This window comes from Triticum urartu, chromosome 2A, assembly GCF_056163025.1.
Source record: "Triticum urartu cultivar PI428250 chromosome 2A, HENAU_Tu73, whole genome shotgun sequence".
NCBI classification, from domain to species: Eukaryota; Viridiplantae; Streptophyta; class Magnoliopsida; order Poales; family Poaceae; genus Triticum; species Triticum urartu.
Window position 1 is genome coordinate 651956729 of NC_141874.1, and position 13491 is coordinate 651970219.

The 13491-nt window shown below is 49.2% G+C and overlaps 2 pseudogenes; one reads left to right on the top strand and one right to left on the bottom strand.

The window, feature by feature from the left end:
* Window positions 1-1222: 1222 nt before the first annotated feature.
* LOC147986423 (BTB/POZ and MATH domain-containing protein 2-like) lies at window positions 1223-2539 on the bottom strand (annotated as a pseudogene).
* A 4677-nt stretch (window positions 2540-7216) lies between these two features.
* On the top strand, window positions 7217-8066 carry LOC147986424 (auxin-responsive protein SAUR71 pseudogene; annotated as a pseudogene).
* The last annotated feature ends 5425 nt before the right edge of the window (window positions 8067-13491 follow it).

The following is a 13491-nucleotide window of genomic DNA, read 5'->3' on the forward strand; positions in this document are numbered from 1 at the left end:
TTGAATAAACCAAACAACCATCAGAATTTGCTATTGATATGAGATCTTTCTAAAAATACAAGGTTGATTTACAGTCGTGTGGAATGACTATTCATATTTCATATTAATTTACTTTTTATAGGAGTTTGTTAAGACTTATTTTTTTAGTTTGTTAAGTTAATATACCGCATGTTTATATATATTATAAGAGGCATATTGCTTTTACGACTCGTTTATGTCATTATGTGTAGTTCTAAATTATTCCTTGATTTATCTACAAGTATAGTTTTTACAATAGAATGTCATCTTGCATCTAGCTAAATTATTAAGACGTCATATTCGTTGGACTCGTTTTAAAAATTACTACCATTTTATTGTAAAAATAGACAAGATTTGACAACTTACTACCATTGGATTGTAAAAGTTAGACGGGCGCAGCAACGCGCGCCTATCATGATCTAGTTTATTTACACAAGATTACTTGAAGTGTGAGCTACAATTCGGCCGCGTCATAAAAAAACACCCATGTGAGGAGCTGGAGAATCCGTGTAGGTGTAGGACATTGATGAACACATGAATGACACTAGGGCATAAACGTAAAATTCTGGTGTTGTTGGAGCTGATGGACATAAAATATTGTTAGCACGCCAGAGAGGACCGAGAGAAAAAGAGAGGTGAAGAATATCGGTAATCCACTTCTGAGCCCAGACTCAGCTGCACCCGCCCTAACGAAAAAAAATCAAAACAAATAGTAGAAAAATTAAAAAAAATTCAGATTTTTCTGTGTGGTAGATAATTTGATGCGTGACGTCTGCTCTAATTTTCAAATCATTTGGACATCTGAGCAGCTCTCGGCAAAAAAAAAAATTGGGGTTTGTAAAAATGTGTGCTGTTCTAACCCGATTTGTCTTTTTTGCTGAGAGCTGCTCAGAAGTCTAAATGATCTAAAATTTGGAGTGGGCCTCACATGAGAGAGAGAGAGAGATAAGGAAATGAGTGGTGTGGATACCATCCTCACGTGGCACCATGTCCACTCATTTGTTTTTGGAATCGATGATTAACAATTACGATGTGATATATATAGTTCAACAAGATGACATTTGTATGCTGGTGTCAAAATGGTGATTACCCAACATATGTTAACTAATATACTATATTGTTTGGAGAAAAACTATTTTTCTTCCTAAGGAGCAGATATATATTTTTCTGAGCAAGACACTCAATAAAATAAGTAGCAAGCTATTTATGCAATCGAACCGACGACTTGAAATGAAGACTTTGATCTGCCAATCCTACGTGTCATCTCCCATAGTTCCACTACAGCCAAAGGACACGTTGCTTTGAGCTCAGCGTATCCCTGACTTGCGATCACATCATCCAGCTCTGTTGTACTCAAAGACCCAATAAACCGAACACAGGCATCATTCAACCTACCACATTGATGCTGACCAGCCAAAGCCCATGTAGTTACCGCGGTTTTCACATCAATGTTCTCACAAAGGATGCTCTCACATATAATCTTCGGCCTTTCCATGGCATACCGATCCGCAGCGACAAGCAAATGCCTGATAGTCTCTTTGCAGTCATCTTGGCCAACATCATCCATAGCGGGCAGCGAATCATTGTATATAAAACGGAGCAGGACCTCAAACACAGCGGGTTGCATGTCACTGATGGTAATACGACTCATGTCCTTTGCTCTCATCGCACCATACAGCTCCGCTTTGAAGACGGGCAACCGCATTGCGAGCACGATCTTGTGAGCAGGAAAAGCCTCTCCTTCAACCTCGAGAACCACGTCGGTGCCATCTTTCTCCCGCAACAACTTTCCAAGATGCTCTGCGATGTCGGAAGGCAGCACCTTAGCAACCGACTTCACATCATTGACGAGAGCGATCTCTGCGACGCACTCGGTGGTGAGGTGATCATCGCGAAGGTAAGGCGACCCTTTCAGCTCACTTCTTTTCATGAACTTGTGAAGGCCGGCGCATGGTTTATCGGTGGTATTCAGCTCGGTTGCCCCCGTTGTCAAGGTACGCGGCGGCGCAGACCCGGTGGCGTCCACCGGACTGAGCTAGAAGGATGCCCTCACGCTGATGTCCTTGTTCTTGCTCTCTAAGGCTAGTCATAGTGGAGAATAATTTAGACTAGTGTCATATGCATGACACTAGTCTTTGTTATTATCTTCATAGTGCAAAGTAACATATAAGTAGTATCATAGATGATAGCATTTATTACATCATAGACTTATTTTGCTTTAGGTTGCGTTATGTTACAGTAACATATTATGTTACTTCAAACACCTCTCTCATTAACTCTACGCCACATAAGAAAACCTGTCTTGAAATGCGCTATGTTACTTGCTAAATTACTCCCACTATGACCAGCAAGACGTTTGCGGGAAGAAGTGAATTTGCCGGTCGTAGCCTCCGACGGTGAACACGGCCGATCTGCTGGACACCGCGAGGCGCTCCCGTTGCAGGCTGTAGCCTGAGATCTCGAACACATGAGAGCCCTGCACCGTCTTCGCGGCACGGCGCGCGCATATGATGCTTCCCATGGCCGCTTCTCTTGTCCTGCTCGGACTGTTTGCTGGTGTGATGGCGATGCCGTCGCAGGGATCGGAGCAGATTCTTTGTTTCTCTTGCTGGGGTTTGTTCGGGGGAAGACGGCGCGATCGAGTACTTCTGTGTGGAAGGGGAATAGGGGCGCTGGCTGGATTTGACCCCGATCGGAACACTCGGGCATTCCCAACAGAAAATAAAGAGGCAATCTCGGCGCAGTTCGTTCTCCATTGGCCGTTGTAATCCATCCGGTCCAACTACAATGGGCCTAGCCCAGTAGTGCTATGGTTCGTCCATAGCCCATAAGCGGCGCTCCTATCTTCTTTTCATAAGAGCATCTTCAACAGGCGCCCAAAAAAAACTTCGCGCATTAAAAGTTTAGTTTGTTGGGCGCCGGGCAGCTTCAGCAGAAGTTGTAGCGCTAAAATTTTTTGGGCGCGCGCTAAAAAACGCTATCACGCGCAGCATATTTTGGGCGTCGGATTGCGCGCGCTTCACAATTTGCACTGTCTGCTTTTTGGACGCGCGTTTTTGGGCGCCTGTCAAAGCAAAGTTGATACCGGCACATTAAGAGTGCTACAGTGACGCGCTATAACGTTTATTGGGCGTGGATTTTTTGTGCGGCAGTTGAAGATGCTCTAAACAAGTAGCAAAGCAACCCACTAACAATTTTTCCTAAGCATGCAATGCTTCCATAAACAAACCATACATGTCTGCCATGTCATTAATCTACCACCCCCTAACTATCTTTTCAGCAACTCTTTCACATCAACAAATCATGCATGGCTGCTAAATCATTTGTCATCGCATTATAATTAATTCTGACAATTATTCACGATCGACCTAATTATCAATGTTTTCAGTCCATCAACTGGCAACACGCGGGTTAGCTCCTAGTTCACTAAACTAACTGTCTAGGAAACATAAATATTTAAAGCATTTGCCGATCTGCTTGTATACGTGACACATTAAAGCGATTTTTTTTCTTTTTATTTAAACTTTATTTAAAACTTGAAATTTTCTAATATATTTATTTTAAAAGTTAATTTACATAAAAAATTCAAAGACGTTCACCACACATTTAGGAACTGTTCGTGCATCGTAAAAGATTTGTTTGCATATTTTTTTAAAAAAATGTGCGAGCATTTGAAAATATATTAGTGAGATTTAAAAATGTTTCACCTGTGCAAACGAGCCGGGCTCACAACAAGTTGTGAAATTGGGTCGAGGTTGCTCATACAGCAAGAGCAGTAAGCAAGAACGTTTGTCACTTGGCTAGGCGAGCGCTTAAACCATAAAAAACTAAGTTAGTATCACATACCAACCCCTCGCTCCCCCCTCCGCCCCCAATTCAGGTTTATAAAGCTCACAAATTAAATATTAGTAATTTCTTTTAATCAATAAACATAAGTTATATGTAAACAAGTTCGTCGTTGTATTCACATTTAGAAGAAGTTTTCAATGGTATAATTTGTAAGCCACATAACTGAAAATGACAGTTTCCCATGCGGAACAACGGTGAAGCCATGGCCTCCGCCCCCTCTGTTCGTTGCTTCGATGGAGGGGCAGGACCCTGTTCCCCTTTCATGGTGTTCATGTAAATATGATCCATGTTTTGTTTGGTGGCGCGGGAATGATGAGGACGGCACCGTGCCGGATAAATGTACTTCGGCTTCATCCTCTTCACAACGTCAATCTTCATGATGACATCAAGAAGACGGTAGCCTCCTTTTCTTGCCGGCTATTTTGAGACGGTGAGATCTATTGTTCTTTGTGTCATTCGTGAGTTCCATCTCTCGCAACAGTGCCATCGGTCAGGACAAGATGATGATCCAGAAGTGGGTTTTGTGGTCCGATGATGGCGGTTCCAGCGTTGTCCTTCAACTCCATCGGTGGGAGGCGATGGATCCGGGTCTAGGCCAGCATGGGGATGTTCCTCCAACCGACGTGCCACAACCACAAGTGCCTTGCTACTTGCAGTTGGTCTATTAGTCGGTTTTGAAAGCCAATTCGGCGATGATGTTGCCCTGCATATTGAGATTTTGGAGGCCACAGTTTTCCTTTCAGTGAGCACTTCAGCGACGCTGGAGTGTGGAGGCAGTTGTTGGTTTGGATGTGTGCAGAGATCTCTTGCGAACCTTTTGTAAATTTTATTTTCTTGGGATCCTTGCTGCATAAATTTTGGGACACATCTCTTTGTCCAATTTGTCTAGCGGTTTGCACGTGTGTGTTTGTACTATGTATATTACTTTATACTGTAATAATGCGTGGTTATAAGAAAACACTCAAAATAACTCATATCCACTCGCGCTTTCAACGCGGAAATATATTTGACATGCCTTTTTTTCCCAATCCAATAGAAAAAGACATGTTTGCTTCTGATCTACGCTTCTCATCATCATCGACGATTGTTGTTCTCGTGTGCTGGTCCAATGAGGCCTTAACATGACGGCTTACCGATTGTCTACTCCAAGAAGCTTTGTCCGGGTCTGATAAGGAGAGGCTATGACAGTGGCGCACCTTCAGCTCTTTTCAGTGCGTGTAGCCGTCGTTAGATGGTATGCGGACCTGGATGTAATTTTTCATGCTTCTGGTGTTCATTGTACTACGTTAATGTTTAATAGATTGAAAATTTTCTCGAAAAAAGATGGGTTGGTTTTGGTCTTCCTTTTTTTCAGTTGTACACTTTTATATATGCCAAATAACTCAACATAACTCATATTCCACCCCGCGCTTTCGACGCGGAAATATTTTCCACATGCCATTTTCAAATCCGATAGAAAAGACAGGCCGGATCTCATCTTCTTTTTATTCCTTTCTCTTGCGGTAAGCACGTCACCTTATCACCCATCCAAACCAAACAAAACATTTCACCTGCGTCTGCATCTCCCGCCCACTAATCATGAATCAGGTGGCGCCGTACCCCGCACGAGGCCAATAAAAAACCAGGCCAAAAGGAAAGCCAGCGAGCATTCGGTAGGTGCGCACGACCGATCCACGAGCACGACAGTTCGTCCGGGCCCGACAAGCGCTCCACTGTCCAGCCAAACCACCACGTACCGATGATGGTGGATCGACGAGGCGCAACCAACCCAGTAACCTAACCCACCCGGCCACGCCGTACCGCCGTACCGCCGTACGGTCCGGCCGGCAGGTTATGGAGCCGACCTAACCTCCTTTTTCTTTTCCAATCCCAACGCTCCTGAAGAAAAGAAAGAAAGAAACGCCATTGGCGGGCCGCACGCATCTCGGCTCCCCTCTCCGCCGGGCCGCACGGCCTTTGCGTTGCGATCGGACAGCGAGGGCGCGCGTCGGCCTCGCGTGCCGCTGTCCCTCTCGCCTCGCCCCGTGCGGTACGCTTCTTGCTCTCTTTCTTTCTGGGAGGAGGAGACCCGGAGGAAGAAGGGGGAGCGGCGCCGTGCCACGACCGGGTACGAATTCCGTGTACGGAACGTACGGCGGGCGAGGCCACCGCGCCAGCTGTGACGACGGCGTGCGCGCGCGCGCCATGCGTGATCCGGCTCATGCGGCTCAGGAGTATTCCGCCGTACGGCTCGCGGTTGCTGGCGAGAGCGCCCGCCTCGTGTGCTCCGCTCCGCTCACCCACCGCCCACTTGACCCTTGTCTCCCCGCTCCTGTCGCTGCCCCTCTTGTTCCGTTGCGCTCGGCCCGCCGGGTGAGCCGGCTCCATCCGTTTCTGCCTGGAAAACACTTCGCCTGAGCTGTGACAGTCGATATTCGAATCGTTTCACCTGAAGCACCACCACGCCCACACTTCAGACACATACTCGTGCAAAAAAATAAAAAATAAAATCGGGCCCTGGGAGCATCTGGCGGAAATATGATTTCCCGTGCGTGCGTGGTGGGCAGGCAAGGCGTCGTGAGGTGTGTCGGCCATGCGATCCACGCGCCATGTCTGGCCCGCGCACTGCGCCACCCTACTGTTACTGTACCCGCCGGGCCGAGGCCGCAACCCCGGCGACGGATGGATCGGTGGGTCGGGTCGCGCGCTGGAGCTGGACCCGGCGGGCGGGGGGAGCAGTGGCGGAGCGGGCGGACAGCGACGGGTACCGTACGGCGCGGGCCCCCACCATGTGCGGCGTCGCGCTCCCCATTCCGTGGTTACGGAACCGTACAAGGGCGGGTACGGAAGGGGCGACACCCGCGGGCCCCGCCCTCACGTGCCGTCGCCCTCGCCGATCCCGTTCCGGCGACGCCCGCCCGCCGGCCCGCAAGTGGAGTGGCGGACGCCCGCCCGACCCCCGGCACGCCACGTTCGCGCCTGTCCTCCTGCTCCGCCATGAGTGGGTCTCTTTTCCTTTGCCCCATCCAGGGTCCATCAGTCTTTCCATGGCCGAGTTAATCCGGCTGCCCCCGATTCACGAATGGGGAAAAGACGGGTAGTAACTCGGCGAGCCCGACGTGTCGACCAACGCGCCGCCACGCCTCGCCGCACCGCAGGCGAGGTGACACGGGCGCGCCGCGCAGGCGATCCCGTCCCACTCAGCTCGAGCTCGACCCCGACCCCGTCCCACTCTCCCCTTGCACGGCAAGTACTCTCCGTGGTCCTATTCGTACGCCTCGCCCGTCCGTGTCGCCGACAAGCGGGCCCGAGGGGCTCCGGGACCCGCCTGTCGGCGTCGTGACGGGGAGCGATCTCGCGCCCGAGGCACGCGCGCGGGCGCTATATAGCGACGCCTGCGCCACCCGCCCATCGCTGCTCCCTACACTGTGCCTGCTGTGCTAGGCTAGCTCATTCACTGCGCGCGGCCGACCTCGCCTCGCCTCGGTATCTCCATCCCATCCTCCTCCACACGCCACACCTTCGACCGAGCCGCGTGAGGGGAGCGGAAGAGGAGGCGATGAAGAAGGGGGGGCTGCTGCGGTGCGTGTCGACGGGGGCGTGCAGGGTGGCGCCGGGGGCCGTGGCGGAGATGGCGATCTCGCCGTCGGCGGCGTCGGGGAAGGTGCCGGCGGGGCACGTGCCGGTGGAGGTGGGCGCGGAGGGGGAGGAGACGGAGCGCTTCCTCGTGCCGGCCGAGCTGCTGGGCCGCCCGCCCATCGCCGAGCTGCTCCGCCGGGCCGCGCAGGAGTACGGCTACGCGCGCCGTGGCCCGCTCCGCATCCCCTGCCCCGTCGCCGCCTTCCGCCGCCTCCTCGGCGCGCTCGCTGGCGGGGACAGGGGCCACACGCCCGTCTACTACGCCGTAGTCGTCTGAATCTCATCGACGAGGGAGCGAGCGAGCGAGCGGCCTCGTGGCCGCTATAGCTTAATTTTAGCGTGATCTTGTTCCGTTTCTTGAGGGGTGGTGGCCGGTGCAGGGTTGTGTGCATGTGTTTGTGCTGTTCGATCGGTGGTTGTGCTTGCCCTCTCGATCGAGGGCTGAGGCTTCTAGCTAGACTCCATTTGGGACTCGTTCTTCTTCAGCTCTTGCTACTTTTCCTCTCTCTTTTTCTGGGAAATAATATGTATGTAAATTTGTACATCCAGATCTATGATGAGATGCTACTGAATTCTATGAACTAGTACGTGCAAATCTTTGCCTCCCTGTTCGTTCAGTTTCTTTTCGTTACACCTGTGTTCTTCACTGGTGTTCTTCATGCAGCTATAACTAATTTCCTCGTGTTAGTAGGAGTAGATCAGACGCAGTCCAGATGATATGCATGGCCCAAAGATGTCTAACCCTTCGCTTATCTGCTACTTTGTCTCATGTCCCAACTTTGTAGGGTACTGTCTTGAGCCTCGATAACCGTATACATACACGTCCTGTGTGATTTTTCACGATACCCATCACAGAATGCGTATCTGTGCAAACAAAAGAAAAGGAAAACAAATCTTCTTTTTCTTATGGTATAGGTTTCCTTTCGCTAGATATTTTCTCCGTCCGTCCTTCCATTTGGGCCACTCTCTGCCGTGCATGTTGCATCAGTCCTCCAGTCTAGTCTAGCTAGCTAGTCTCAACAACTCGCCCCAAGGTCCAAGGACAACGTAAAGAAAGGGCCAGCAAAGAATTTAAGGAGCGCACGCACTGTTTTTTAAGCCAGGCATGGAAATGAAGGCCTCTGCTTTCTGATGGTACGGGAGAATTTGATGCTCGCCCAGCGGCCTTAATCAAAAGGAAAAGGACTAGCCATCACCACCAAAGTATATTATTTTTCTTGAAAAAGCTCACCGAGTATATTTGTTTTTCCCAGGGAGAAAAGATCAGCAGGTATATGGTTGATCTGTGCCACGAACAAAATTCCAAAAGCGTGTGGACACGGTAGAATGGAGGTGATAAGACTGGAACGGGATCACTCTACAACTTGCTACCGCGGTCTAGGATCGGTAAAAAAGCAGGCAAGCGGATGGTGACCGAATCCAAAGCGGAGACCGTAGTAGCTAATTGAGGTGGCACGCATCAATTAGCTAACTTGGTTGTATCTATCTATCTATCTACTCGCTGCCAGAAGCTGCCTTGCGGACCGCGGTGACCTATTTTCTGGCTGTGGGGAAAAGTACAGTTTTCTGGCAGTGAATACTGATCATCCGTGGTTCTGGCTTGGGGTTTTCTCTGATGAAAGGCGTAGGTGTTTGGGTTCATTTTGCTCTCAAACATGAGCAACTGTACTCTGTTTCTCTTATTAGGACCGTGGGAGCTTTCGCTCGTTGGTTGTGCGGATAGAGTTTGATCGCCTTGGGCGACGGGCATGGGGCCAGGAAAGGCACTTTTACTGATTTGGTTGCTAACGGAACGCCTTTCCTGTAATGTAACCGAGCACTTGTTCCTTCCGGCAAGTGGCAAAATTTTCCCTTCTCGGTTAAGTGTGCTGCATTAATACTTGATGTGAAATTCCTTGTCTTCGTATGCTAATTCTGTGTAATCTGTATGCTCCGTTTAGTGCTTGGGTATCCCCAAAAGCGAGAGCTATTTTTAATCAGGGACGACCCTTTCTAGGTAGAAAAACAAACGAGTATGTATGTCTGCGGATACACTACTCGTACGTTGATTCCTCTTGGGCAACATCCATCCATCATTGGTGCCCGCCGGTGCCAGCGGGCGCTCGAGACGCAGGGATGTGTCCATGCACGATAAGCTGAGAAAGCAGAGTAAACAAATGCCATCAGGTTCTCTGACTGTCTGCCGCTTCCGGAGGCCCAAGGCGTGGTCTGCGTATGATTGCTGTTGGCATTTGCCTCTTGGCGCACCGGGCTGGACAAAGCGCGCGGCCGGCCGGCATCGCCAGCCTGAGTGGAGGGGGACGCGTCAACCGGAGGAGACGGTGGTCGGGTGGTGTGCATCGGTGTAGCGCCGGTGGAGCCCCGGCGGGATGCCGGGATGGGATCGGGTACCACTGCTTCAGTGGTGCTGCTTCCGACGGAGCACCAAGAGACCATTTTGTCCGGTTGCACAGTTGGTGCGAATGCTCCATCAAAGGCTTCCGAGTTCGAGAGGAGAACAAACAATACAAGTATACTACTGTTGACGCTGGCACTGCGTGCGGCACTGTACCATTTCAACCCATAAACAGTTCATAAAAACTCATTAAGAAAATAAGGGTATGTATTGGTTCTTTGGCAAGCGCTTGCCTTGCCCAGCCTAGCAACGAAGCCAATTATTTGGTTCGTGGGCGATCATACCTCATTGCCTGTGGTTTCCAGTTTTTCCTTTGGTCGATCGAGCGAGCCGTTTTGGCTAGCCTCCATCGGCAAGGCTAGCCTCGCCCAGTAAGGCGAACATGCAAGGGAACCAAACACCCTAAGAACCCCATGCATATCCTGAGGCCCATCTAGGTCTAGTCCTTGGCGGTGAACCAACTTTTCTCCAGGCCAAGGGCTGCAGCAGCAGAGGAGGAGATCGAGAATTCTAAGATCACCTATCGATCAGTTTTTTGACGGTCCAATAATAAAATATGTGTGTAGGAATGGTGTCCTATTTTTGTCGGTTGTGCCTTTTCCTTCTGTTTCTTGTCTTTGTTTGGCTACCTGAGATGTTCTTGGCACTTTGATACTTGATTCATTTTAATTAATGGTTGTGTACATCGCTTGATTCCGAGGCCAGTAATCATTTTTTTATAAGGAAACCTATTGATTAGTTACCGCCCAAGGGAGCACCCTCCCCCCTAGTTTTTTCTAGCGTTTACCCCTCCTCTGCCGACCACGTCGGAGTCCACCACATCCTCACGTACCGGCCCTATTCCAACAAGGCAGGAATCTAGGCGAGTAGAAGCCTCCGAGCGGACGAGTGCATGGCTGGTCCATCAATGGTAGATGGTGGCGGAGACGGAGAAAGGGAGGAAGAGGATGTAGATGGTGAATCAGGGCAGGTGGTAGAGTAGGTGAAGAAGGAAGTGTCAGATCGGGAATAGGCTGAAACTAGTGGCGCGCGAGAGGGTGTTAGGCTTACAGGGAGCGTCCTGAACATGAGAAGGATGAAGTTGATTGGGGGCCGAAGCCGATATTGGAAGATCGGTTCAAGGGTTTGAATTTGTGTGAAGAGGAAGAGACCGATGTTGATTTTTTTGTTGCGGAACTTGAGGATCTGATCAATAAGGTCCGTTGGCTGGCAATTTTCAGAGTTCATACGACAAGGACTTTTAGTCACACAGTTCTCTTCAATGCGATGCACACTGCATGGGCATCGTCGTATCGCATTACCTTAAAGACTATGGGGGCAAACCTACTTATTGTCTAGTTTAGCTGTTTGGGTGACTGGAAAGGTGTGATGGACGGAGGCCCATGGCTGTTTCGGGTGTTGCAGTTGTCTTGCAAGGATATGATGGTTTTAGTAATGTTGAGGAATATAAATTGGACAAGATTCTAGTTTGGGAAAGAATTCAAGGAGTACCAGATGATCCTATTAGGAAGAAGGCTCTGGCCAAGAAGGTTGAAAGGAAGGTGGGAGAGCCACCTATAAGGGTGATTGTGAATGAGGGGATAATTAACCCATCAAAATTACCGACAGATCGAGTCTACCTCAAGGGAGGTTGCAAGGAAGGTGGGAGAATGAAAAGTGGCATGGGTCTCATGGGCAGATATGACACAACCAAAATATATGGGTGGACTGGGTTTTAGAGGTATTGAGCTCTTCAATCCATCGATGCTAGCAAAACAAGCATGGAAGCTGCTACAAGTGAAGAATTCTCTAAGTGGTCAAATTTTAAAAGTTGTATATTTCCGGGGTATGGACTTACATGATGCAAGAATTGGGCACCTCTCGGAGCCAAGTATGGCGAGCTATCATAGAAGGAAGAGATACTCTTAAGTTGGGCCTTGGGAAGCGTACACTTAAGTTGATACTCTTATGTCGCAACCTGGGAGTTTTCCTTTTTTTCTATTCGTTTATTCAAAACATTTTATTTATTGATCCATGCGTCCCAAGCCATTTTCACCTTTGGCTTTCTCGTGCCAAGATCTTTAAAACTACATCCAGTGTTAGTAGCTTTTGATGACTATTTTTTCATGAAAATTTTTAAACTGGAAAAACCAAAAAGAAGACGAATAAGAAAAGGGAAGTAAAAAACGAGGGCCTAAAGGACAGTTGTGGTTTTCACTATTTATTTATTTTCAAAAAGCACAAATCTGCTTCTTGCGGAAGCAAATCTGTGTTTCCACGAGAAGCAAATATGTGCTTATCACAGAAGCAAATCAAAAGCAGATTTGCTTGTCACGGAAGCACAATTTCTTTTACCAAGAAGCACATGGGGAAGCAAATATGTGCTTCTCCTGGAATCATAATTTTCTTATGAGAAGAACAACTGTGTTTCAGAAAGAAAGAAATACCCCTTTTTTTGCTACAAAACCTATGGAAAACCAGGCGAAAACCAAAAAGTCGAAATCCCCCGAAAAAATCATCTAAATTCCGAAAACGCGTACATAAAAATAAAAAAATACAAAGGGAGCACATGACACATGATGGTGGCTGGACGCATGACTTGGCGCGCTCCTAGGCCAAAAAATTGAGCCTTGTGGGAGCCCCACAAAGGGAAACCGTAGGTTAGTTGCTCTCCATAAACAGATTGATAGTTTCATAAGAAAGAATAACTCGATACTTCTTTTGGAGGCCCGTGTTAAGGCATATCTCTCTCGATATAGTTTTGGTGACTGAAGACAACACATTTGCGGACTAACCTTGTATGTTGAGCATTTCAGAGATTCATCCTTTGGCTCAAGACGATTTCTCTCCCCTCGGAAGTGTTTTTCAAGACGGTGTAGCTCTTTGGTTTCTTGTTGGTGGACTAGTTTCTTAGGAGTCACCATACTATCAAGAGGGGGTCCACTTTGGTTTGGCTAGGGTGGAATCATCACGTACACCTTCGTTTCTCACCCTCTGGGCCTTCCCGCATCGTCGGAGGTCTCTTTCCTTGCTGTTTGAGCTATCTTTAGCCCCAGCGGTAGTACTGCGGTGCCCAGCGGTAGTACCGCTTGGGTGTCCTCAGCGGCAATACCGCTGCGGTACCGGACCACTACCGCCTCGACTTGAGGGGGGCATTTCTCGTGTCGGGTTGAGCGGTACCTGCAGCGGTTGTAGGAGCAGTAGTACCGCTCGAGAGCGGTAGTACCGCCCTGCCACCGCGGCAGTACCGCTCTAGGCCTGTCCAGCAGTACCGCGCTGGGCCAGTCTCTCCTCTGTCTCCTTGCCCTCTCTGCTGGGCGGTAGTACCGTAGGAGGAAGCGGTAGTACCGCTGCCCTCTGCGGTAGTACCGCCCTCTGCAGGGCTGTTTAGTGGGGTAACGGTTGGATTGTTGCCCCCATTATAAAATGGGGTCCCCTTCTTCCCCGTTTACCTACCTCTCCCCCCTCAAGCTCCATTAATGCTCCAAGCTTCATTTTCGCCCGATCTATCTCTATAGCCAATCAAACTTGTTGATTTGCTCGGGAGTGGTTGAGAAGGCCCCGATCTACACTTCCACCAAGAGATTTTTGATTCTCCCACCTATCCCTATCAGATCTTGTTACTCTTGGGT